Here is a 27,591-nt window from a genome sequence, read left to right as displayed (position 1 = left end):
CATCTTCCTCAGACCCACCCCTAACCCTAGCCGCCCTAGAATCCCACCGCCTGAAACCCGGCGGCATCAACGCCGCCGGTCACCAAAATAACACCCTAGAACCCCCTGAACATCCTCTACACAAATCTGACCTTAGTTTCCTTCGAATCAGAACCCAACTCTTCGAATACTAAATCGAAGGTGGGTCTGAAAACTCAAACCTTTCCAATGGCTTCCAAAATAACACCATAGTACCCCCTAGCATGCCTCGTTATGGATCTGAAGTTTGTTTGGCTCGAATCAGTTCCGAGCTTCTCGAATCTTCTTTTGAAGATTCGGACCAAACAAGAACAAACTCAGATCTGTTCTAAACTGACACCAAATGACCCCTAGGCTACCCTCACCCGTGTTTTGTATTTGGTCCCCCCCCGAATCTGACCAAAAATGGTTAAGTCCCAAATCGAACCTTCAAAAACCCTAGAAATACCAGACTTTTGGATTTTTGCCCAAATTAGATAAAGATTGAGGTTTAATCGACCTTAGTCGAAGTATTTTCAGTGGAAAATACTTCGACTAAGGTCTGTTTGATTTCAAACAAAGTCCGAATCCAAGTTGAGTCCGAGTCGGAATAAAATTGAAGGATTCAAAGGTATTTTTTCTGTTTCTTATGTGTATTCTACATGTATTCTATGTTTGTTTCATTAGTCTGTTTAATTTTTCATGATTTTCTAGTCAATTCTGTTATACTGTCTCATACTCGTCTATTTGATCAGAATTATACTATTGTTTCTGTTGTTTATGAATGTTCATAATATGTGTAATCGACTCGATTAAGTTCGTCGATTAGTTGTTTTGTAAATTCTTATTGCCATTAATGCTGTTTGTAATACCCTGTTTATCTGTTTGGAATTGTTTATTGCCATTGTACTCAGTCAATTAGTTCTTCCCAATTAATTGATTCTCGTTTAATAATTCAGAAAGTTTGTCAATAGTGTGTATATATTGTTTTCTGAACAGGGCATTGTCAGTATATTGACAATGCTCCTGTGTATGTTTGATCTTGATTCAATGTTTAAGTCCAGTCTGAATTGTTATAATGATTTCATTGATATGTTGTTATGATGTTAGTTCTGAATTCAGTGTAATTTTACAAATGTTGATTAGATGTAATTGTGTTAGAAGGTTACATTCTTAGTTAGGATTCAGTCCAAAACTTTAGGATTGGTTATAGCTGCTTAAACAGATTTTAAAATCTGTATTGTTAGATTCTGAATTTAAGGCAGTAATAACAGTAATTACAGTAGGAAATCTGGGACATTTTCTGGGATAAAACAGTAAGGGTAATGTGACATAATAGTGGGCTGAAAGTGGTTTGTTAATGATTTTAATTTAATAGGATAGTGGGAAACAAAGGGTAATGGGCTGCTGAAAAACAGGATAATAGCACTCAATAGGATTTAAAGTATTCAAAAGTAGTTTTAATGAAAACTTTTTGATTTTAAAAGGAGAAAAGGGTCTAAGAAGCACTAAAAGAGTATAGGACCAGCCCTGTATAAATACAGGGAGCTGGACTGATTTAAGGGACAGACTTGAGTAGATTTTAAAGAGAGAAAAAGAGAGTATGAAATTGGGGAAGCAAACAGATTTTTAAGATCAGATTTTAGAGAGAGAGTTTGAAAAGAAAGACAAGTTGAGATCTAATTTTTGAAGGCATTAGAGAGAAATCTGAAAATAGAGAGAGATACATTGAGAAAAATCAGAAATAAAAATCTGAAAAAAGAGGAAGCGAACAGAAAAGAAACAAAAAAAAATGAGAATACACACCTATACGCACAATCTGAAACAGATATAGAAACATGAAAGAAAATCAGAAACATACTTTTCTTTGGATCTGTCCGGGTCTGTTTGTTTGATATTACTTGGATTAAATCTGAAAGTTTTCCCAAAAATTCTGTTACTGTGCATCTGGGCTCCTCGGATCCTATTATTGTTCAAATATGTTGAACGCTGATATATTCTGCTGACTTTGTTGTTGCTATTACTGCTGAAATTTACTCCTTCTACCTCCATTTCCAGGTACATACCTTTTAAACTCATGTTGTGAAAAGCTTCAACACGGCAAATAAATGAAGTTTTGGAGTTATAATTCTGCTTTCTATTCATCTAAGTCCTGTAGTTTAAATTTCAGTTTTATTTCGTGTTGGTTAACTAGTAGTGAATTCAATACGATGGCTATAAGTTAATTGTCTTGTTTTGAAATTCGTATAAAAGTTTGTAATAATGTTGTCCATTTCGAAATCTCATTAGTATAGTTATATTTGAATTGTCAAAATAGAGAACATGGCAGAAAGTTAGTCATTATTTAAACTTTATGGTATTGTTAGTTAGGTATAGCATAATATGGAAATATCAAAGAAAAATACGTTATCAGTTTATTTTATTAGTTAAGTTAGTTGTTGTCTAAAGCTAGATGATATTGGTTGCAATTTACTCTATATTTTGGCATAACAATGGTTATGTTTATAATCAATAGTTGAAAGATGCATTAGTAAAATCCGCTATGTTCACAATGTCAAAATATGGCAAATAATGTTGTATGCAATATCATTTTATTAAGTTAACAGGTAGATTTGTTCTCTTTATTAATAACAAATGGCTTAGGAATTTATACAATGCGAAAGTTGGTGTTTAGCAATAATTCACATAGATTGAGAACAAAAAATTAGTTTGATTAAGTATATCTTGAATTCAATCAATAGCAATCAATCAAAATAATTAGGCCTATTAGATTAGGAACAAGCAATGTGGAAAGAGATTAGATTTATAATGTGTAACAAGTTTAAGACTGTAAAAATAACATTTGTTGCAAATAAAATAACGAGAATTCTTCGAAAATATCATTTCCTTTCAAGAATTGATTTTTTTAAAGATTCATGAGCTATTCACCTTTTGAGTATACATATGTTGTATTTTTTTTAAAAAAAAGTGTTAATCATATGTTTATTCCTTTCTTTGGATTTGAATAGCTTGGAGGAATATAATTCATACGCGAAAAAAAATATAATTCGCAATAAACATTTAATAAATTGTGAATTCTTTTCAAGAATTTAAGGGTACCTTAAATGGAGATTTATCATGATAAAATGTATAGATATAATAAACAATTTGTGGAAAATCCATAATACCATTACAAATATTTTGCGCGATTAGGGATGCGTTCGCGTAACCTGATTATATTTTTAAAAGCAAATTCGGATTATGCGTTCGCGCAATTTCGATCAAATATTTAATAAAAGGGATTTATCCAAGGATGTTAAAATAATTTCATATGACCCGAAATGTGCAGATCACTGTTTAATCATACAAGGGCGACGGTGTTTTTAATGTTATTTCTAACTTCGAACACATGATTTTTTTTTAATAAAAATATAAAAAATATTATCAACTTTTTGTGTACACGTATGCGTGACACGATTCTCTGCAATTATAAAAGGTATATAATACGAATATACGTACACGTAATTCGTTTATATAATTGTAAACAATAAATAAAATCGGTAACAAAATCATGCAATAAAAATGTATTTAGTAAAATCAAGATAATTAAGCCAAGAATAAAAACAGTTGAGCGACCGTGCTAGAACCACGGAATTCGGAAATGCCTAACACCTTCTTCCGGATTAACAGAATTCCTTACTCAGGATTTCTAGTTCGTAGAATAATAAACAGAGTCATATTCTCCTCGATTCAGGGATTAAAACTGGTGACTTGGGACGCCTTAAAATTCCCAGGTGGCGACTCTGAAACAAATAAACAAATCCTGTTTCGACTGTCCTTCAATTGGAAAAAACTCCCCACGCGCGGGCGCGGTAAAATGGAGGTGCGACACCAGGTGCCGGTCTCGCCCCCAGGTTTGGGGCGTGACACCAAACAGGAGGAATCCCGAATTTTGGTGCGAGTTTCACAACGATCACGGTCACAAAATGGCATATTGCAGATTATTACAAGGTGAAGTTGAACATCTATTAAAGCAAGGGTATTTAATAGAATTGTTTAGTGAAAAGGGAAAACAGGCATATATGAAGAATAGGCAAGAACCGTCGAAACCTCCATAACCAAATATAGCGGCTAAAGTCAAAAGTGGAGGAGAGAGATCAATGGCGTAACATACAAGGCAACAAAGAAGGTGACAAAAATCATAGTCACCTACGGGAAGTGTCACGACCCTAAACCTGGACCCGGCCGTGATGGCGCCACTCGTGAAGACAAGGCCAGCCAACTATTTCCCATTCGATGTGAAAATTGTTAAACAACAATAAAATAGCCTAAAACATGATTAATAATATGAAGTAGCAGATAATACCAATAAAAATGCGGAAGTACAACCCAACACAGCCCTAACCGGGGTGTCACTAGTCATGAACATCTATATAACCTAATGCAAGTCTGAAGAGTCTAAAAACTATTACAAATGTCTAAAGAGAGATAGAAAAGACAAAGAGGGAGAAACACGGGACTACAGATGTCAAGCAGCTACCTCGTAAACTCTGAATGTCCGTCGGGAGCTCTCAACTCGCACTGGCAGGATCCGCAATGCCTGAATCTGCACACAGGGGTGCAGGGAGTAAAGTGAGTACTCCAACTCAATGAGTAACAAATATAAATAACGATTGAAAGTAAGAAAACATATAAGGCACAATGCATTCTATAATGAAGCAGTAAAACCATTTAAAAACAGTAAATCAGTGCAGGATAGGTTAAATTCTTTAACGTAAATGTAGTTTCATGAAAAGCCTTTTTCAATGATTAAGCAGGTAATTAACAGTCAATTATGAAAAATAAACACATAAAGGCTCGCCCCTCGGGCACAGTATCAACAAATCCGCCCCTCGGGCAACATCTTAGAACAGTACTAGCCCCTCGGGCAATCACATAGAAGAATACCAGCCCCTCGGGCTCAATCTCACATCACAGTGGGTATCTGCGCTCATTGGGGATGTGTAGACTCCTGGAGGGGCCCCTTACGACCTAATCGCAATATCAAGCCATCTCATGGCATCATCACTAGGCCCTCGGCCTCATATCAATCAAGCCACCTCGTGGCGTACATATTTCAGGCCCTCGGCCTCATAATCAGTATCAAATGTTTTCTCACAACATAGGCCCCGGCCTTACTCTGTCAAGAATCCTTACAAGCCACTCGGGCAGTAGGAAAACATGTTTTCCAGCCCAAAATATCATTTAAAATATCATATAAGTTTTAAAACAAAGTAAACTTGTTTGAGTACAAAAAACAGTGAAATATAACATGACTGAGTTCAAGTATAAAGTCAAAACAGTGAGGAAGTATCAGTAAAAATCCCCGAAGGGTTCAAATAGTTGGCACACGGCCCAAATATGGCATTCAGCCGAAATAATGATGATAACAAATAGATTTCAGTTAAATACGCGGTAAAAAGATCAATCGAGACGGACCAAGTCACAATCCCCAATAGTGCACGACCCCACGCTCATCATCTAGCGTGTGCCTCACCTCAATATAGCACTACGATGTGCAATCCGGGGTTTCAAACCCTCAGAACATCATTTACAATAATTACTCACCTTGAACCGGTCAAATCTCTAACTCACAACACCTTTGCCCCTCGAATCGGCCTCCACGCGCATCGAATCTATCCAAAATTAGAACAAGGGCGTCAAAATATGCTAAGGGAACGAAGCCCAAACGAAAACAATCAATAAAGGACACAAAAACCCGACCCCCGGGCCCGTGTCTCGGAATTCAAAAATTTTTACATCAATAGATTCCTTATCTCCCCACGAGTTCATACATATCAAAAGTTCTCAAATCCGACCCCAAATGATCCTTCAAATCCCCAATTAAATAGCTAAATTTTCAAGCCCTAGTTCTTCAATTTTTGGGTTAATTTCCATAATTTTCTAGGTGAAATTCACATAATAATCGAGTTTTAAGTCCAAGAATTACTCTATGCGAACGCATGAAATCCCCCGCGAACGTGATGCCCAGGCAACTAACTCTATGCGATCGCGGACTGCCAACTGTGTTCGCAATGAACAAAAAATCCAGCCAAGACCCCAGGCCCACTTAACTCTAACCGTGTTCCAATCATCAAAACACCTCAAATAACATCAAATCACCCAAAACACATCGGATTCAAGCGAAACTTTCTAAAATCTTCCGAATTCAGCTTTTGATCAAAAACCCAACCAAACCACGTCCGAATGACCTGAAATTTTGCACACACATCCCAAATGACACGACGGAGCTACTGCAACTCTCAAAATTCCATTCTAACCCCTATAAAAATCTCTCTTACCAATCGAAAATCTCCAAAATATCAACTTCGCCAATTCAAGCCTAAATCTACTCCGAAACTCCAAAACTCATTCTGATCACACTCCTAAGTCCCAAATTACCTCCCGAAGCTAACCAAACCACCGGAACTCATATCCGAGCCTTCAAACACATAAGTCAACATCCGTTGACTTTTCCAACTTAAACTTTCTTAAAAGAGACTAAGTGTCTCAAACCTTACCAAATTCTTTCTAAACCCTAACCAATCTACCTGATACCACAAAACACGGATAACAAAGCATAAAGAAGCAGAAATGGGGGAAATGGAGCGGTAACTCATGAGACGATTAGCCGGGTTGTCACATTCTCCCCAACTTAAACAAATGTTCGTCCTTGAACGAGTTAAGAAGCATACCTGAAGCCTCAAACAGGTGAGGATATCTGCTCCGCATCTCCCGCTCGGTCTCCCAGGTAGCCTCCTTCACGGGCCAACCTCTCCACTGCACAGTCACTGAAGTTATATACTTTGACCTCAACTTACGAACCTGACGACCCAAAATAGCTACTGGCTCCACATCATATGTCAAATCATCATCCAACTGAACCGTGCTGAAATCCAGAACATGAGATGGATCCCCAATATACTTTCGAAGCATAGAAACATGAAATACCGGATGTACACTTGACAAGATGGGTGGCAAAGCAAGCTCATAAGCCACCTCCCCAATCCTCTAGAGCACCTCAAAAGGTCTAATGAACTGCAGACTCAATTTCCCTTTCTTCCCAATCTCATAACACCCTTCATGGGCGAAACCTTCAACAGAACCTTCTCGCCAACCACGTGTCGCGCCCCATTTTTCTTGCGAAATCGGGTTTATGACACTTGGGAGGACAACTCGTTCCCTTTTGGGAACTGGGTTTAAATTGAAGAGTCGCCACCTAATGATTAAAGTGCATTAGGACACTAAGAAGAGTTTGATTTAGGAAAACTAGAGATTGGGTAAGGCCTTAAAATTATCCTAAAGGGAAGGTGTTAGTCACCCTTCAAGATCCACTAGTGTGGTTCCCAGCCATGCTACAATTGTGACTTTAAGAAACAAGTAGGTAAGTAGAAGTCTCAAATAAAGGGGAGGGTTCACATAATAGTTGCAAATAGATTAAAGTTTAAAGGAACAAAAAGAATCTGAATTTTTGAAGAAAACGGTTCGAAAATTCTGAAAGTAATGAAAATAAACAATTAAAGGGAGGGGGGTCCTAGGTTTAAAAATAATATGGATCACCCCACACAACATCCGGTAATCACTCCTCAAAGAAGGGCTACATGAGATGTTATCGTGTGGTCATCATATACATATCTACCCTTTCCCACCCCGTTAAGGTATTAAAGCGCAGAATAGTTTCGTTACTTATTGCATGCTATTACCCGCCACATTCTTATCAGTCCCGGAGGTACTTGGGACTACTAATCCTAAAAGGGGAAGGGGGTATGAGGTTTTGCAGTTTTAAAAGGACAAAATTCTAAGGCCACAACCAAAACATGTATAGCAAGTATTGGGGAAAACACATAAACAGGTATGGCTCAAATAAACCTCCTCAAATCAAAGAAAGCATATAGTTTAGCATGTCTTACACGTACTGATTAGGGTTTAATTAAAACTTAAAAGGCTAAAGCAGGCTGATTTATCATATATTTTCAGATAAGAAGTCCGAATTAGACCTTCCCGCTAGTTGTAATTAACAAAAAAAGTGCAGTCATAATTTTTATCCTAAGGCTTGCCTAAGTGTTAGAAGAAACCTATAGGCATGATATCTACTGGTTTCAGAAAATATGAAGTGTACTGATTTTCGAAGAGGTCGTCAGTTATTCAGGGAAGACGAGTTTTGACAAAAGATTTTTCAGATGTTAGACAATGATATTGCCGATTTTAGACTTATAGGTGAACGAAAACGTTTCATACTAAGTTGTTAATTCCTATAGGCAAGCTTTCTAGGCGTTGTTGACTTTAAAAACATTGTTATTGACATGCAGAAATCCTATAGGCAAGTCATCTATATGTAGTTAGTTATTTAACTCCTATAAACAGGTTTGCCTAATGACAGATGCACATGCAAATTGCAGGAAGTCCTATAGGTATATTATCTGCAGAATTTCAGAAATGACTTATGGACATGGTTTCTATATAATACAAAAGTGCAGAAAACTATAGACATAGTATCTATATGAAATACAGAAGTACAAAAATATAATAATTCCCTATGAACATGATATCTACCCTTTTGCATGCATGATTCCCTCCCTTTCACTAGCCATCCCCGATAGTTATTACAAGTTATTACAGCCCGGAATGAAATAAGAAAAGTAAAATTAAAAGTACAACCAAGGGGAGCCTAATTCAGACTCCATGTCCGAAATATGAGATGAACCAACTCTAAAGATCATGATCCAAAGTCTTTCTCTCATCTTTGGATGTGTCAGAGTTCCCTAAGAGCCTCATATGGACTCCGGGCAGTGCTCACACCCAAATGTTACCAGATTAAGAACATAGTGAAGTGTGGAAGGGTCAACCCTCAAGTGTTCAAGTTCAGAGGGAACTCAAGGTCCCAAGGTTGGGCTCACAAGAGGGGGCAGAACCTAGAAGCTAGGAGAGAGTGCAAGTGCAGAAGGGAAAAGGGAACAACTTAAAAATCAGTGCATATAGGGGTATAGAGGAGTAGGGAATTTGCAAGAACACAAGAGAAGCAGGCTGATGGGCATACCCAGCAATGGGATATGCTGGCACACCCTCCAGCCTGTTAGAGGTTAGGACCTCACTGGTTCAGAACTCAAGCCATGGGAAACAACTCATGTTGCCATACCCTAAGTCACCACTTACAAACACATAGGGGTAATGGGGTAGGGAGCAAAGATTCACAGTAGAAACAGGCAGTAGATCATAGGCATGTTTAGTAAAATATTGAACTCTACATAAGCAGTAAGGTAGCCATGGATATAAAAACTTTAAGTAAACACATTGGAGTGATGTTGAAACTAAAATTAGGACATTGCAGTTCTAGAGAAAACAAACAAAGAGAAAGCAGTAGTCTTGTAAAGCCAAAGTGCAAACGAGCAATCAGAATGTTATAAGTTTAGAAGAGAATTGTGAAGTCTGAAGTGTAGAAGTATTGAGTTGAAGGTGTCCTAAAGTGCAGAAGGGTCGTGCCCTTTTATAGTGCAGAAAGCAAGTAGAAATAGGTAAGAAAATAGTTTGGAAATCAATTACACAAGGTCTCCCTTTAAATAGGGGATTCTGATTTCAAACGGGCAAAATAATTAAGGAAAGGGGTCAATCAAACACTTTTCTAGAGCAGTACAAAAGGAGTAAATACATAGAGGTTTATTTAAAGACAAAGTCTTGATAGTACACGGTTTGTGCAAATAAAGAAAGGAAATCAGTTAACAGCTAGTAAATCAGAAATTGAGGATTTCGTATGAATGAACCAGGTCAGAAAGATGGGAAGGATTTCGACTTAAGGAAAATCAGTACCAATCAATTAAACTTATTATAAGGAATTCTGAGTCAATCACAAGTTGGAAAATCATTTTGAAGAAAGATTCTGAATATATAAAAGCACACAGACACGTTAAACATGAAGAAATTTGTCATGCTATTCAATAAAAGAGTCAAGTGTAGGAGAATCAGAATTGTGCGCAAACAAAAGAAGTTCACACTTAGTTCATAGACCCAGAAATAAGTCTGAAAGAGTCAAGGGTCCTCAAACATAACCCTAGTTTGATCATATGACCAAACTCGGAGGAAACCCCCAAATTCTAGGGTTTCCGACGCGAGTCAAATATAGAGATGAGGAGGCAACAGGCTCAGAGATTTCTTTTCAGAATCTCATGAGAAGACAAGCAAATACAAATAACATTCAAAGAAGACAGAGTGTAGGAGCATAATGAGAGAATAGTCACGACAGTAGAAGAAACGTGTTTAAGAAAACCTTTTCGAAGGGACTTAAACAGAGTTCAGTAGAAGAGAAAGCAATAACACTTAAGAATACAATAGGAGATATAGCAGAAGAATGTACTTTCCAGAAGGAACTTAGCCAAGGTTCAGAAGAGAAAAAAACTGGTATAACACTTAAGAAAACCGTAGAAGAAACGTGTTTAAAGAGGTCATTTAAAAGAACTCAGACAAAGTTCAGTAGAAGGCACACAAAACTTAAGAACTCAGTAGGAAATACATATAGTAGAAGAACAAAAATATTGGAAAAGCCTAGCAAAAGATCATATAGGAAAACACAGCAAGATAAATATGCGAGCATGGTACAAAACACAGTAGAAAAACAAAGCACAAAAGAACATGTATAGCATAAGAAAGCAGTAGAAGCACATGCGTGACAAATACACACAAAGAAAGGAAAAGAAGAGTCGGAGAAACATTTTAAGCTTTTTCAGAAATCCTAAATCGGAAAGAAGTAATTTTTTTGAAAGAAAAATTAGGGAAAACGTTTAAAAGAAAAAAATCAGAGAAAACCTCGAATAGCTTAAGGTTTCAAAGGAACCCTAAAACAAGAAAGGCTTTGAAAAGGTTCGATCTGAGTCGGGGAGGTTAGAACCATGCTCAAAACATCATTATATGCCGGAGCAAAACCGGCAAGGGCCATAGAACCTTGGATCTGTAGAGATCTGAACGGACACCTTCGAGGTCAGACCTAGGACCTTCGAATACCAAGTGCTTGAGAGTAGAGGGGGTTGAGTTTAGGCCATCCATGGCTTGAGAGGCTATGGATTCCGGTGATCTTGAGGTAGAAGACAATGAGAGAGGCTAGGGTTTCGAGAGAGTTTGAGAGGAGAGGGATTTCAGAGGCAGCTGATAGAAGAGAATGAGGGGATTAGGGTAGTCATTGCGGAATTATAAAGGTAAGGAATGATCGTGGCCGTTGATCAAAATGATTAACGGCCTGGATTAAAGAGAGGGTCGGGCGGATCGGATAAGCAGGTCAAGGGTCGGGTTAAATTGAAATTGGGCTGGGTAATTTATTTGAAATTGGGTTATTTGGGGGATCAATTTGGGCTATAATTGAAACAAAATGGGGCTATATTTTAAATAGCTAGTTTTTCCCTTTTTATTTTATAAAAAATAGTAACATGATTTCTGAAAATAAATTAAAGGTACTAAATTAATTAATAATATATAAATATTATATTAAAATGATGGAACCAATTTTATAATTATACGCGCAATAAAATCTTAAAATAGGCTAAAATTGCAATTAAATACAATTTAACTTTTAAAATACTAAATAAATTTACAAAAATGTGCAAAAATTACCTTCACTATATTTTGGTATAAATATGAGAATAAAATAAGTTATTCACCAAAAATGATGATTTTGGGAATAATTATTAGTTTTTGTATTGCTAAAATAGGGAAACAAATTGATTTAAAAAATCTTTAAAATTGGGAAAAATCTAAAACACTTAGGCATACTTATATATGCATACATGTACTATTTTGAAAGCATTTTGCATATTAAAAATATACAGGAAAAAAAATTGGGTATCAACAGTTGCCCCTCTTTACCCGGGAATGATGAAAGAGTAGTTGGGTAAAGATATGATGGTCAATTTGACCGAACGAAATGGTTTGAAGAATCTGACCATGCTCTAGTTCCTGAGCTGCCTACATATCCCCGGTCTTACAGGAATCAGGCCATATGTATTTCAGGATCCGTCAGCGGAATATGCCGATGGAGATTTTTTTCAAGAACGGGCGAGATGCTATATCATGGATGATAGGGTAGCCAATGCATCAGCAAATTCATTCTGGACCCTGGGGACATGCTGGAACTCTATCTTTGTGAACCTCTTTCTCAACTCCTGTACATGATGTAGATAAGGGAGTATCTTGGAGTTCTTGGTTGCCCATTCTTCTCGGACCTGATGTATAAGCAAATCTGAATCCCCGATCACTAGAAACTCTTGGACGTTCATGTCAATGGCCATTTTGAGTCCCCAAGATGCAGGCCTCGTACTCAGCCATGTTGTTGGTGCAAGGGAATCTGAGTTTGATAGACATCGGATAATGCTGACCGGTTTCTGATACTAGGACTGCTCCTATGCCAACTCCTTTGAAATTTGTTGCTCCATCAAAAAACATTCTCCAACCATCATAGGATTCTACAATGTCTTCTCCTATGAATGACACCTCTTCGTCAGGAAAATACGTCTTTAAGGGTTTGTATTCTCCGTCCACGGGATTCTCGGTAAGATGATCTGCCAAAGCTTGTACCTTGATTGCTTTCTAAGTTACGTAGACAATGTCGAATTCACTCAACAAGATTTGCCACTTGGCTATCTTGCTTGTGGGCATGGGCTTCTGAATGATGAACTTCAAACGTATCCATCCTTGATATGAGATACGTGGTATAGGCACAGAAATAGTGCCTCAACTTCTGAGCTACCCAAGTCAGAGCACAACAGGTGCATTCTAACAGAGAATATCAGGCCTCGTAAGGGGTGAACTTCTTGCTAAGATAGTAGATGTCCTGCTCCTTCCTCCTCGTTTCATCATGTTGCCCAAGAACACAACCGAACGCTCCATCTAGCACTACAAGGTAGAGTAATAGGGGTCTACCTGGTTCGGGGGGGAACAAAACTGGCAGTGTTGACAGGTACTCCTTGATTCTGTCGAAGGCCCATTGGCAGTCATCAGTCCATCTGGTAGCAGCGTCCTTCTTCAACATCTTAAAAATTGGCTCACAGATGACAGTATATTGAGCTATGAATCGGCTGATGTAGTTGAGTCTCCCTAGGAAACTCATCACGTCCTTCTTGTTCTTTGGCGGTGGAAATTATTGAATGGATTTAACCTTTGATGGATCTAGTTCTATTCCTCGGCGACTTACAATGAACCCAAGTAGTTTTCTGGCAGGAACCCCAAATGCACATTTCGCGGGATTCAATTTCAGGTTGTACCTTCTTAGTTTGTTGAAGAACTTCCTCAAATCTTCCATATGATCAGTGGCTTTCTTGGTTTTGATGATGACATCATCTACATACACCTCGATCTCCCTATGTATCTTATCATGGAAAATGGTAGTCATGGCCCTCATGTAGGTGGCCCCTGCATTTTTTAGGCCGAACGATATCATCTTGTAACAGTACATTCCCCACAGCATAATGAAAGTCGTTTTCTCAGCATCTTCTTCATCCATCCAGATCTGATGATACCCAGCGAAACAATTCACGAATGACTGCAATTCATGTTTGGCGCAATTGTCGATCAAGATGTGTATGTTTGGCACAGGGAAGTTGTCTTTCGGACTGGCCCTGTTGAGATCCCGGTAGTCGACACAAACTTTGACCTTCCCATCCTTCTTTGGTACTGGCACAATGTTGGCTAACCATGTTGGGTATTCCACTACCCTGAGAACCTTGGCTTTGACTTGCTTAGTGACTTCTTCCTTGATTTTCAGACTCATGTCAGGCTTAAACTTGCTGAGCTTTTGCTTTACCGGCGGACATGTTGGATTGGTTGGCAGTTTGTGAGCCACAATAGATGTACTCAGACCAGTCATGTCATCATACGACCAAGCGAATATGTCTTCATATTCCCTTAGAAATTCTGTGTATTCCTTCTTTTCTGATGGCGATAAGTGGACATTGATTCTCGTTTCTTTGACGTTTTCTGCATCTCCCAGGTTAACAATCTTGGTCTCATCCAGGTTAGACTTAGGCCTGTTCTCAAAATTTTCAACCTCTTTAACAATCTCTTCTGGTATGTCATCTTCCTCTGAATCTATGTCTGTTTGTTGCGTTGTCTTGTTGCATGTCACAGTCATTAGTTCATCAAGATAAGTAATAGTAATGTTGTATGAGTAAAGTAATGAGAGAAAAATAATAAGAGTAAGATATATAGGGAAAATTGAAATGTTTTGCTAAATTCCATAACTATTTTGAATATTGAAGATCTTATTGCGAAAATTCAAAAAATGCGAAAGGAAAATCAACTAGTAAAAATGAAATATAGTGCATGATGCTTTGTTTAGCCTTGCTACCCCGAGGCTTTCCGGGCTCTGGTGGTTCTGATGGTCCAATTGTTGAGGCATGATCCTCGGCTTACAGCCTGTATGGAAGGGCCTTCCTCCCCCTTCTCATTAAAGATGACACAACAATCCATGCCATCATCTTGCACGAATAAATTCCTCATTGCTGTCAGTGTTTCCTCTTCTTCCGACTCATATATAACATCGGCTAGCTGGAAAGTCTATTCCAAATGGGGTATCGGCTGTTCCAGTGGGTAGTAAGGGCTGCACCATGGTGGCCACCAGTTGTTGAACTCTTCCCAAGTGTACTCGTATCCCAGACCGAAAGTGGTGCCATGCTTCTTCAGCTTGATAGGCTTGGCGATTCCTTGGAGGTTCTTGCCAAGTCCCTTGCCAGGTTCATATCCGCTCCCGTTCAATATGCTTTCGATTTTGTTGTCCCACCATTTGTCCTTATCAACCGCGTTGACTCGCTCGATGTGGTAATAGGTCTCTTCGCCTATCTTTCTTCTACCTTCGATCGCTGGGATGGTTTGGCGACTGTATATGGGATTGCTACTGTCGCCGTGAATGATCACCTCTTGGTGATTCCACTCAAACTTCACAGCCTAATGTAGGGTCGATGCTACAGCCCCAGCGGCATGAATCCAAGGTTGTCCCAAAATCAAGTTGTAAGATGTCGGAACGTCTATTACTTGAAATTCAACATCAAACCAAGTAGGCCCCATCTACAAACACAAGCTAATTTCCCCAATAGTGGACCTTTGGGAACCGTCGAAAGCTTTGACATTGATGGCCCTGTCCTTGATCTCATGCAGCCCTTTTCCCAATGTTCTGAGTGTTATCGACAGACAAATGTTGAGGTTGGACCCACCGTCAATCAGGATTTTGGTGATGAAATAATCCTCGCATTGCACAGTGATGTGCAACGCCTTGTTGTGACTCAACCCTTATGGTGGCAACTCATCTTCATGAAAAGTGATCTTGTGACTCTCCAATACCTGCCCTACCATGTTTTCCATTTCTCCTCCAGTGATGTTGCTCGGTACATATGCCTCACTCAGCACCTTCAACAAGGCGTTCTTATGTACGTCGAAACTTTGCAGCAAAACTAAAATAGAAATCTGTGCTGGTGTTTTGTTCAGCTGATCAATGAATGAGTATTCCTTGGCTTGTATCTTTCTCCAGAGATCATCGGGCCCAGTTTCAGTGATGTTCGGCCAACCAGAGGCCTGCTTACTCGACTCAGCTAAATGCTCTGGAGTATAAACCCTGCCGGTTCTTACCATACCCTGTGCTGCAACTGTTTCCCCGAATTTAGCTTTCCCTTTCTTTCTTGCCTCGGCTGTGTAGTCCCAAGGGATGGCCTTTGTATGGAATGGTGTTATAGCCAACACTGCTACTGGAATAGGCGCCTTTACCCCAAACGGAGCATGTATTTTGGAGGGTAAAACCGTAACTTCAAACGACGCGGGTGTGTTTGCTGGAGACCCGAACTCGACCTTAATAGGTGTTGGCGTCTTTGTAGGGGAGGGCGCTTCAAACTCAAGTGGTATGGACATATTCACCTCGGTGTCCCCAGAAGGCTAGATCTGAACTACAATCGGATTAAGGGTGAGTGTCAGTTTCTTTGGATCGTCACTTTCCGCGATCAAACCGATTGATCCCTTGGGGTCCCAATCATCTTCTATCTCAATCATGTGAACGCCTCCACCCTTGTCGTCGGGTAGAGGGTTGTTGCGGACATTTTGAGCAGGCTCCTTTGCCATAATAATCTTGTTATCAATTAGTGCCTGGATCTTGTCTTTTAGAGAACGACATTCATCAATGGTATGCCATTTCATACCGGAATGGTATGCACAGGATTTATTTGGATTGACCCATTGTGAAGGGTTTTCAGGGGTTATAGCAGGGATGGGGATGACATAACCAGTGGCTTTGAGCCTTTCATACAGCTGGTCAATTGGTTCAGCAATGGTGGTATATAGTTTGGGAGGTCTGCGGTCGAAATTCGGTCGGGGTCTAGGAAAGTTTTGGCGAGTGGGAGGCGATTGATAGTGAGAGGCTTGAGAATTGTAGGCTTGGTAGACATGTGCGGGTTGGGAATATCTGTATGAAGTAGGTTGATATGAGGGAGGTGGAGGTGATTGGTAAATAGGTGGTGGAGTTTGGTAAGAGGGCGAGGGTGCTTGGTAATTTAGAGTAGGTTGATATGTGAGTGGAGGCATCGGGTAGGTTTGGTATTTGATAGGGGATTTGGTTCTTTGTGCAACCATTAAGGCACTCACGTCAATTTTCTTGGACGTGACACCGGACTGTAGAGCCTTGTTAGTAGCCTGCAAGGCTTTAAAGTTTGTGACTATACCACTTTTTATGCCTTCCTTGATCCTCTCACCTAGCTTGACGATGTCGGAAAATTTCTGGCTTTCAATCAACATCAACCTTTCATAGTACTGTGGTTCTTGAGCTCGGACGAAAAACCTGTTCATTTATTCTTCTTCTAAAGTCGGTCTGACCTTAGCAGCTTCTGATCTCCAGCGAGTAGCATACTCACGGAATGTCTCCGCGGGTTTCTTCTTTAGGTTCTGGATATAGAACACATCTAGCGCATTTTCTGTGTTGAACCTGAACTTGTCCATGAAATCGGATGTCATGCTTACCCAGTTTGACCACTTCTTCGGATCTTGGCTAATGTACCAAGACAGAGCATCTCCCTTCAGACTCCTCATGAAAAGTTTCATGCAGATCCTTTCATCCTTTCCTACTCTGACTAGCTTGTCGCAGTATGTTCTCAAATGAACTCTCAGATCTCCTATACCATCGAACATCTCAAACTTCGGAGGTTTGTACCCCTAGGGCAATTCAACATCGGGATGTATGCAGATATCTTCATAGTTTAGCCCCTCAATTCCTTTGCTTCCTTCGATGCCCTGAATTCGGCTAGTCAACTTCTTAAGCTCTTCAGCCAGACTCTTGATGAGTGAGTCTTTATCATCAGACTTGGGTGTGATTGAAATGGGTTGGGTGGAGTGTGGCATGGTTTCCACGTAGATGGGGGTGTTAAGAGTGTGGAAATGGTCATTTGTGGAGTTCACCGGTTCTGGGATGAGCAGTGGAGTATTGTTGAAACTATGACAGGTGTTGCAGTGGTGGTGAGGAGCGGGATGGTTTTGTGATTTTGGGATATTTTGTGGAGGTGTGGGGTTATAAGCGTTAGGAAAATTGACATATGGGGTGGTGAGGGAAAATGATAAGCTTGCCAAGTTTCGGACCTGATCAAGTTCCTCCTGAAATTTCAACAGCTTTTGCTCGAGTTGGGACGCACTTTCTTTGGAGACCTGAGTACTGTGAGTGACCTCTACCCGTTTAGTTGAGTTGTTCAGATCCTCCATCTTTTCTTTGTTGTTGTTTTTGATAGGACTTGGAGGAGGAGTGGGTGGAGGGCTCTTTGATCTTGTAGAATATGATGACGATGCCAGAGTGCATGAACTAACCTTGAGGGAGGGGAATAAATAAGCAAAAAATAAAAACAAAAAGGTAACGAGTAAGTGAGGATTATAACAAAAAATGTTGTGATATTTAAACACATAGTGCAAGAATGTAAATCGTGTTCTAATTTTGGGAACCTCTTTGTGCCCGAGGTAGGCCTAGTGATAAATTGATTTGGAGAACTTAGAATGCTAAATTCCTCATTTTATTGATAAAAAGTAGACGAATCCCAAAACGACGCTAAATAATAGGAAATAAAATGTCACTAGTGGCCATGGGCCTCATAAAACGAAAAGTAAACTCCTATCTACTTGATCCCAGAAGGACCTTCCTCAGGTTGAATGTTATTGTTGATCAAATCCTCCAGTTCACGTAGTAGAAATGCCTTTGCCATGTGTTCTCCTTCGTTTCCTTCAGCGTTCTGGCAGTCGGTGACTCTCTTCCTCACTTTTCCTTCCAATTCCAGCAGATTGTACTCCAGATATTCCAACTTTTCGCTAGCTTTGGCGGCCCTCTCTTTCCACTCGTTGATTTGGTCATTTGATGGAAGACTCCTCCACCAATCTAACAAGAGTGGAGGCGTGCTAATCATACCAAAACTGGGGACCTCGTGCCTCATTTTCTGCAAAACAAACAAGGTTAGGCCCTTATCCCCCACCAGACTCGACTATTTAATACCAACAATTAGCATAAAAGCATTTAGTTCTCCAAATAAATGCACAAAACGTGATAGTGTCCGTTTGAATTTTTGGGAAACCAAGTGGACTTTTGATAAGGCTATCTTACAGAGTCATTATGCGGACAACATAACTGACTCGGCTAGGTTTGACATAACTAACTGGTACCCTTGAGCAGACAACTCAAGAGGGAAAGGCACAGAACCGTCAACTACACCATTAATCGACTAGTTTTACCGCAAATACGTCTCCGCCGGATTTAAAGGGTGAAAATATCAGAAGAGCGCAACCACTCATTATAAGTGTTGCTATGGTATTTGTTTGGCATAAGTGGAATATGATGTTGAAAACATGTTTATGCAATGATTAAACAAGTTGTCACATATTTGCACGTTCATAAAGTAATAATTACAATAATTTAAAACAGTAATAAAGGAGTGCAATAAAGGAAAGCAGTAAAAGAAACAAGAGACAAGTTAGTTTTTTGCAGTAGAAGAGGGAATTAAATGCTTAATGGTATTAAACAAATAAGGCACATAAGAAATGTAAAGTCACAATAATAGCTTGAAATGGTAGAAGCCTAAAAGATATCCCCCAGCAGAGTCGACATGCTGCCGAGCCCCCTTTTTCTCACGAAATCGGGTTTATGACACTTGGGAGGACAACTCGTTCCCTTTTGGGAATTGGGTTTAAATTGAAGAGTCGCCACCAAATGATTAAAGTGCACTAGGACACTAAGAAGAGTTTGATTTAGGAAAACCAGAGATTGGGTAAGGGCTTGAAATTATCCCGAAGGGAAAGTGTTAGGCACCCCTCAGGATCCATTAGTGTGATTCCCGGCCATGCTACAATTGTGAATTTAAGAAACAAGTAGGCTAGTATAAGTCTCAAATAAAGAGGGGGGTTTCTCGTAATAGTTGCAAATAGATTAAAGTTTAAAGGAACAAAAAAAAGCTGAATTTTTGAGGAAAATAGTTTGAAAATTCTGAAAGTAATGAAAATAAACAATTAAAGGGAGAGGGGTCCTAGGTTTAAAAATAATATGGATCACCCCACACAACATCCGACAATCACTCCTCAAAGAGGGGCTACACGAGATGTTATCGTGTGGTCATCATATCCATATCTACCCTTTCCCACCCCGTTAAGGTATTAAAGCGCGAAATGGTTTCGTTACTTATTGCATGCTATTACCCGCTCCATTCTTATCAGTCCCGGAGGTACTTGGGACTACTAATCCTAAAAGGGGAAGGGGGTATGAGGTTTTGCAGTTTTAAAAGGGCAAATTCTAAGGCGACAACCAAAACATGTATAGCAAGTATTGGGGAAAACACATAAACAGGTATAGCTCAAATAAACCTCCTCAAATCAAAGAAAGCATATAGTTTAGCATGTCTTACACGTACTGATTAGGGTCTGATTAAAACTTAAAAGGCTAAAGCAGGCTGATTTATCATATATTTTCAGATAAGAAGTCCGAATTAGACAAGCTCGCTGGTTGTAATTAACAAAAAACTGGTGCAGTCATAACTTTTATCCTAAAGCTTGCCTAAGTGTTAGACGAAACCTTTAGGCATGATATCTACTGGTTTCAGAAAGATGAAGTGTACTGATTTTCGAAGAGGCCGTCAGTTATTCAGGGAAGACGAGTTTTGACAAAAGATTTTGCAGATGTTAGACAATGATATTGCCGATTTTAGACTTATAGGTGAACGAAAATGTTTCATACTAAATTGTTAATTCCTATACGCATGCTTTCTAGGCGTTGTTGACTTTAAAAACATTGTTATTGACATGCAGAAATCCTATAGGCAAGTCATCTATATGCAGTTAGTTATTTAACTCCTATAAACAGGTTTGACTAATGACAGATGCACATGCAAATTGCAGGAAATCCTATAGGCATATTATCTGCAGAATTTCAGAAATGACTTATGGACATGGTCTCTATATAATACAGAAGTGCAGAAACCTATAAACATAGTATCTATATAAAATGCAGAAGTACAGAAATATAATAATTCCCTATGAACATGATATCTACCCTTTTGCATGCATGATTCCCTCTATTTTCACTAGCCATCCCCGATAGTTATTACAAGTTATTACTGCCCAGAATGAAATAAGAAAAGCAAAATTAAAAGTAAAACTAAGGGGAGCCTAATTCAGACTCCATGTCCGAAATATGAGATGAACCAACTCTAAAGATCATGATTCAAAGCCTTTCTCTCATCTTTGGATGTGTCAGAGTTCCCTAAGAGCCTCATATGGACTCCGGGCAGTGCTCACACCCAAATGTTACCAGATTAAGAACATAGTGCAGTGTGGAAGGGCCAGCCCTCAAGTGTCCAAGTTCATAGGGAACTCAAGGTCCCAAGGGAGGGCTCACAAAAGGGGGGCAGAACCTAGAAGCTAGGAGAGAGTGCAAGTGCAGAAGGGAAAAGGGAACAACTTAAAAATCAGTGCATATAGGGGTATAGAGGAGTAGGGAATTTGCAAGAACACAAGAGAAACATGCTGATGGGCATACCCAGCAATGGGATATGCTGGCACACCCTCCAGCCTGTTAGAGGTTAGGACCTCACTGGTTCAGAACTCAAGCCATGGGCAACAAATCATGTTGTCATGCCCTAAGTCACCACTTACAAACACATAGGGGTAATGGGGTAGGGAGCAATGATTCACAGTAGAAACAGGCAGTAGATCATAGGCATGTTAAGTAAAATATTGAACTCTACATAAGCAGTTAGGTAGCCATGGATATAAAAACTTTAAGTAAACACATTAGGGTGATATTGAAACTAAAATTAGGACATACCAGTTTTAGAGAAAACATACAAAGAGAAAGCAGTAGTCTTGTAAAGCCAAAGTGCAAATGAGCAATCAAAATGTTATGAGTTTAGAAGAGAATTGTGAAGTCTGAAGTGTAGAAGTATTGAATTAAAGGTGTCCTAAAGTGCAGAAGGGTCATGCCCTTTTATAGTGAAGAAAGCAAGTAGAAATAGGTAAGAAAATAGTTTGGAAATCAATTACACAAGGTCTCCCTTTAAATAGGGGATTCTGATTTCAAACGGGCAAAATAATTAAGGAAAGGGGTCAATCAAACACTTTTCTAGAGCAGTACAAAAGGAGTAAATACATAGAGGTTTATTTAAAGACAAAGTCTTGATAGTACACGGTTTGTGCAAATAAAGAAAGGAAATCAGTTAACAGCTAGTAAATCAGAAATTGAGGATTTCGTATGAATGAACCAGGTCAGAAAGATGGGAAGGATTTCGACTTAAGGAAAATCAGTACCAATCAATTAAACTTATTATAAGGAATTCTGAGTCAATCACAAGTTGGAAAACCATTTTGAAGAAATATTCCTCGTATATAAAAGCACACAAACACGTTAAACATGAAAAAATTTGTCATGTTATTCAATAGAAGAGTCTAGTGTAGGAGAATCAGAATTGTGTGTAAACAAAAGAAGTTCACACTTAGTTCATAGACCTAGAAATAAGTCTGAAAGAGTCAAGGGTCCTCAAACATAACCCTAGTTTGATCATATGACCAAACTCGGAGGAAACCCCCAAATTCTAGGGTTTTCAACTCGAGTCAAATATAGAGATGAGGAGGCAACAGGCTCAGAGATTTCTTTTCAGAATCTCATGAGAATACAAGCAAATACAAATAACATTCAAAGCAGACAGAGTGTAGGAGCATAATGAGAGAATAGTCACGATAGTAGAAGAAATATGTTTAAGAAAACCTTTTAGAAGGGACTTAAACAGAGTTCAGTAGAAGAGAAAGCAATAACACTTAAGAACACAATAGGAGATATAGCATAAGAAAGTACTTTTCAGAAGGAACTTAGCCAAGGTTCGGAAGAGAAAAGAGCTGGTATAACACTTAAGAAAACCGTAGAAGAAACGTGTTTAAAGAGGTCATTTAAAAGAACTCAGACAAAGTTCAGTAGAAGGCACACAAAACTTAAGAACTCAGTAGGAAATACATACAGTAGAAGAACAAAAATACCGGAAAAGCCTAGCAAAAGATCATATAGGAAAACACAACAAGATAAACATGCGAGCATGGTACAAAACACAGTAGAAAAATAAAGCACAGAAGAACATGTATAGCATAAGAAAGTAGTAGAAGCACAGCGTGATAAATACACACAAAGAAAGGAAAAGAAGAGTCGAAGAAATATTTTAAGCTTTTTCAGAAACCCTAAATCGGAAAGAAGTAATTTTTTTTAAAGAAAAATTGGGGAAAACGTTTAAAAACTCAAGTAGAGATCTAAGGATAAAAATCAGAGAAAACCTCGAATAGCTTAGGGTTTCAGAGGAACCCTAAAACGAGAAAGGCTTTGAAAAGGTTCGATCTGAGTCGGAGAGGTTAGAACCATGCTCAAAACATCATTATACGCCGGAGCAAAACCGGCAAGGGCCATAGAACCATGGATCTGTAGAGATCTGAACATACACCTTCAAGGTCAGACCTAGGACCTTCGAATACCAAGTGTTTGAGAGCAGAGGGAGATGAGTTTAGGCCATCTATGGCTTGAGAGGCTATGGATTCCGATGAGCTTGAGGTAGAAGACAGTGAGAGAGGCTAGGGTTTCGAGAGAGTTTGAGAGGAGCGGGATTTCAGAGGTAGCTGATAGAAGAGAATGAGGAGATTAGGGTAGTCATTAGGGAATTAAAAAGTTAAGGAATGATCATGGTTGTTGATCAAAATGATCAACGGCTTGGATTAAAGAGAGGGTCGGGCGGATCGGATAAGCGGGTCGGGTTAAATTTAAATTGGGCTGGGTAATTTGGGATTTGAAATTGGGTTATTTGGGGGATCAATTTGGGTTATAATTGAAACAAAATGGGGTTATATTTTAAATAGCCAGTTTTTCCTTTTTTATTTTATAAAAAATAGTAACATGATTTCTGAAAATAAATTAAAGGTACTAAATTAATTAATAATATATAGATATTATATTAAAAATGCTGGAACCAATTTTATAATTATACATGCAATTAAATCTTAAAATAGGCTAAAATTGCAATTAAATGCAATTTAACTTTTAAAATACTAAATAAATTTACAAAAATGTGCAAAAATTAACTTAGCTATATTTTGGTATAAATCTAAGAATAAAATAAGTTATTCACCAAAAATGATGATTTTGGAAATAATTATTAGTTTTTGTATTGCTAAAATAGGGCAATAAATTGATTTAAGAAATCTTTAAAAATTGGGAAAAATGCTAAAACACTTAGGCATACTTATATATGCATACATATACTATTTTTAAAGCATTTTGTATATAAAAAATATACAGGAAAAAATTGGGTATCAACACCATGTAGGACACATCTCGAACCTTCCTATCAGCATAACTTTTTTGCCTTGACTGCGTTGTTCGAAGCCTCTCCTGAATAACCTTCACCTTTTCTAAAGCTTCCTACACCAAATCAGTCCTCAATAACCTAGCCTCACCGGGATCGAACCAACTAACTGGAGATCTACACCACCTTCCATACAAAGCCTCATATGAAGTCATCTGAATACTCGACTGGTAACTGTTGTTATAAGCAAACTCTGCAAGCGGTAGAAACTGATCCCATGACACTCCAAAATCAATGACATAAGCACGCAACATGTCCTCCAATATCTTAATAGTACGCTCGGACTGCCCGTCCGTCTGAGGATGAAAAGATGTGCTCAACTCAATCTGAGTACCCATCTCTCGCTATACAGACCTCCAAAACTGCGATGTAAACTGTGTGCCCCTATCTGAAATGATGGAAAGTGGGACACCATGTAAACGAACAATCTCCCAGATATAGATCTCTACCAACCGCTCTGAAGAATAGGTAGTACACACAAGAATGAAGTGTGCGGACTTGGTCAGCCGATCCACAATCACCCAAATAGCATCGAACTTCCTCAAAGTTTGTGGAAGTCCAACAACAAAGTCCATAGTGATCCTCTCCCAATTCCACTCAGGAATATCCATCTGCGGAAGCAAGCCACCCGATCTCTGATGCTCATATTTCACCTGCTGACAATTGAGACACCGAGCTATAGATCTCACAATGTCTTTCTCCATCTTCTCCACCAATAGTGCTACGTCAAATCATGATACATCTTTGAGGCACCAGGATGAATGGAATACCGCGAGCTATGGGCCTCCTCCAGAATCAACTCCCGAAGCCCATTTTGGGAACACAAATCCGGCCTTGCATCCTCAACACCCCATCATCATCGATGGTCACATCTCTAGCATCATCATGCTGAACTCTGTCCCTAAGGACAAGCAAATACAGATCATCATACTTGCGCTCTTTGATGCGATCATATAAGGAAGACCGAGAAACCACACAAGCCAATACCCGACTGGGCTCCGAAACATCTAATCTCACGAACCGATTGGCCAACACCTGAACATCAACTGCAAGAGGTCTCTCCCCAACTGGAATATATGCCAAACTCCCCATACTCATTGCCTTCTGGCTCAAGGCATCGGCCACCACATTGGCCTTTCCCAGATGGTACAATATAGTGATGTCATAATCCTTAAGTAACTCTAACCATCTCTGCTACCTCAAATTAAGATCCTTTTGCTTGAACAAATGTTGAGGACTGCGATGATCAGTGAACACCTCACAAGATACGCCATACAAGTAATGCCTCCATATCTTCAATGCGTGAACTATGGCAGCCAACTCCAAATCATGAATGGGGTAGTTCTTCCCATGGGGCTTCGACTGACGAGAAGCATAAGCAATAACTCTACCCTCTTGCATCAAAACGCAACCAATACCGACTCTTGAAGCATCATAATACATGGTATATGAACCTGAAGCTGATGGCAAAACCAACACTGGAGATGTGGTCAAAGCTGTCTTGAGCTTCTGAAAGTTCTCCTCACACTCGTCCGACCATACAATTGAAGAACCCTTCTAAGTCAACTTAGTCAAGGGCGATGCGATATATGAGAATCCCTGAATAAACTAGCGATAATAGCCAGCCAAACCAAGAAAGCTGTGAATCTCTGTAGCTGAGGATGGTCTAGGCTAACTCTGAACCGCCTCGACCTTCTTCGGATCAACCTGAATACCCTCGCTGGACACCACGTGCCCCAAGAAAGCCACTGAACTTAGCCAAAACTCACACTTGGAGAATTTTGCATAAAGCTTCTCCTCCCTCAATCTCTGTAACACAACTCTCAAATGCTCTACGTGCTCCTCCTGACTACGCGAGTACACCAGAATATCATTAATGAAGACAATCACGAACGAATCAAGATAAGGCCGGAACACGCTGTTCATCAAATGCATGAACGCTTCTAGGGCATTGGTCAGCCCAAAAGGCATCACCAAGAACTCATAATGACCATATCGGGTCCTGAAAGCCGTCTTAAGAATATCTGAATCCCTGATCTTCAACTGGTGATAACCTGAACGGAGATCAATCTTGGAGAACACCCTTGCTCCTTGGAGCTGGTCGAATAAATCATCAATGCGAGGCATGGGATACTTGTTCTTAATTGTTACCTTGTTCAATTACCTATAATCAATGCACATTCTCATTGTGCCATCCTTCTTCTTCACAAACAGAATTGGCACACCCCAAGGTGACACACCAGGCCGAATGAACCCCTTATCAAGAAGTTCCTGAAGCTGCTCCTTTAACTCTTTCAACTCCGCTGGTGCCATACGATATGGTGGAATAGAAATGGGCTGAGTGTCCGGCACCAGCTCAATACCAAAATCAATATCCCTATCTGGTGGCATGCCCGGCAGGTCTGCAGGAAACACATCGGGAAAATCCCTCACAACTGGAACTGAATTAATATTGGGAGTCTCAGCACTTACATCCCTCACAAACGCTAGATACGAAAGACAACCATTCCCAACCATACGTTGGGCCTTCAAGAAAGAGATCACTCTACTAGGAACATAATCAGTCACAACTCGCCACTCGATCCGTGACACACTCGGCATAGCCAATGTGATTGTCTTAGCATGACAGTCTAGAATAGCACGACATGGAGATAGTCAATCCATGCCCAAAATGACATCGAAATCCACCATACTCAATAATAACATATCCACTCGGGTCTCCAGACCCCTAATAGTCACCACAAATGACCGGTACACATGGTCTACAACGATAGTATTGCCTACCGGGGTAGATACATGAATAGGTAAAGCAAGAAACTAATGAGGCATACCCAAATAATGAGCAAAGTATGATGGCACATAAGAAAATGTGGAATCGGGATCAAATAATACAGAGGCATCTCTATGGCAGACTAAAACAATATCTGTAATAACAGCATCTGAAGCAATAGCATCGGGTCTACCTGGAAGTGCATAAAAACGGGCCTGACCGCCTCCTGATCGACCCCTCCTGGGATGGCCTCTAGCTGACTGACCTCCACCCCTAGCTGGCTGGGCGGGTGGTGGTGAAATAATTGGCACTGAAGCCGATGACTGACCCCTCAGCTGGGATAAACTAGCAAAACGATGAGGACACTACCTCTACATGTGGCCCAACTCTCCACACTTATAACAACTCACGATATTCCGTGATTCTCATACAACTACGAAGCATAACATAACCTTTTCCTTTACTTGATCCATCTTTGATCTCAAATCTTTGTAAGTCATAACTGATTCTCTCGAACGCTTCAACCTGGAACCAACATAGCACATAATCGAGCAATCAACTAATCAATAGCAGACTCCCCCACTTGGCTCTAAGCCTTAGATCAAAACACACAGTAACTCATTATGTATATACTCTATTACTACCATAATACCACAGTGAGATTAAACTCAATCCCTCATAAGCTTGTGAAACACAGACCATATGGTACTTTAACTCTTGTGCAAATCTCGCATTCACTCTCATAATAGTTAAACCCACTCTCTTAAGCAACCCAAATTTAAATTGCAACACATATATTTCCCTGGTAACAAAGATATTCCAATAAATGGCACAAGGGATTACGCAAACTTCAGAATAATTCGTAGGAGTTAACCTCACCTGCTTTGCCTCAAAACTAACATTTCTGTATATCTTCCACCGTCATAAACATTACACAGTCAC

Source organism: Nicotiana tabacum, chromosome 6, assembly GCF_000715075.1.
Source record: "Nicotiana tabacum cultivar K326 chromosome 6, ASM71507v2, whole genome shotgun sequence".
NCBI classification, from domain to species: domain Eukaryota; kingdom Viridiplantae; phylum Streptophyta; class Magnoliopsida; order Solanales; family Solanaceae; genus Nicotiana; species Nicotiana tabacum.
This window is presented reverse-complemented; position numbering follows the sequence as displayed.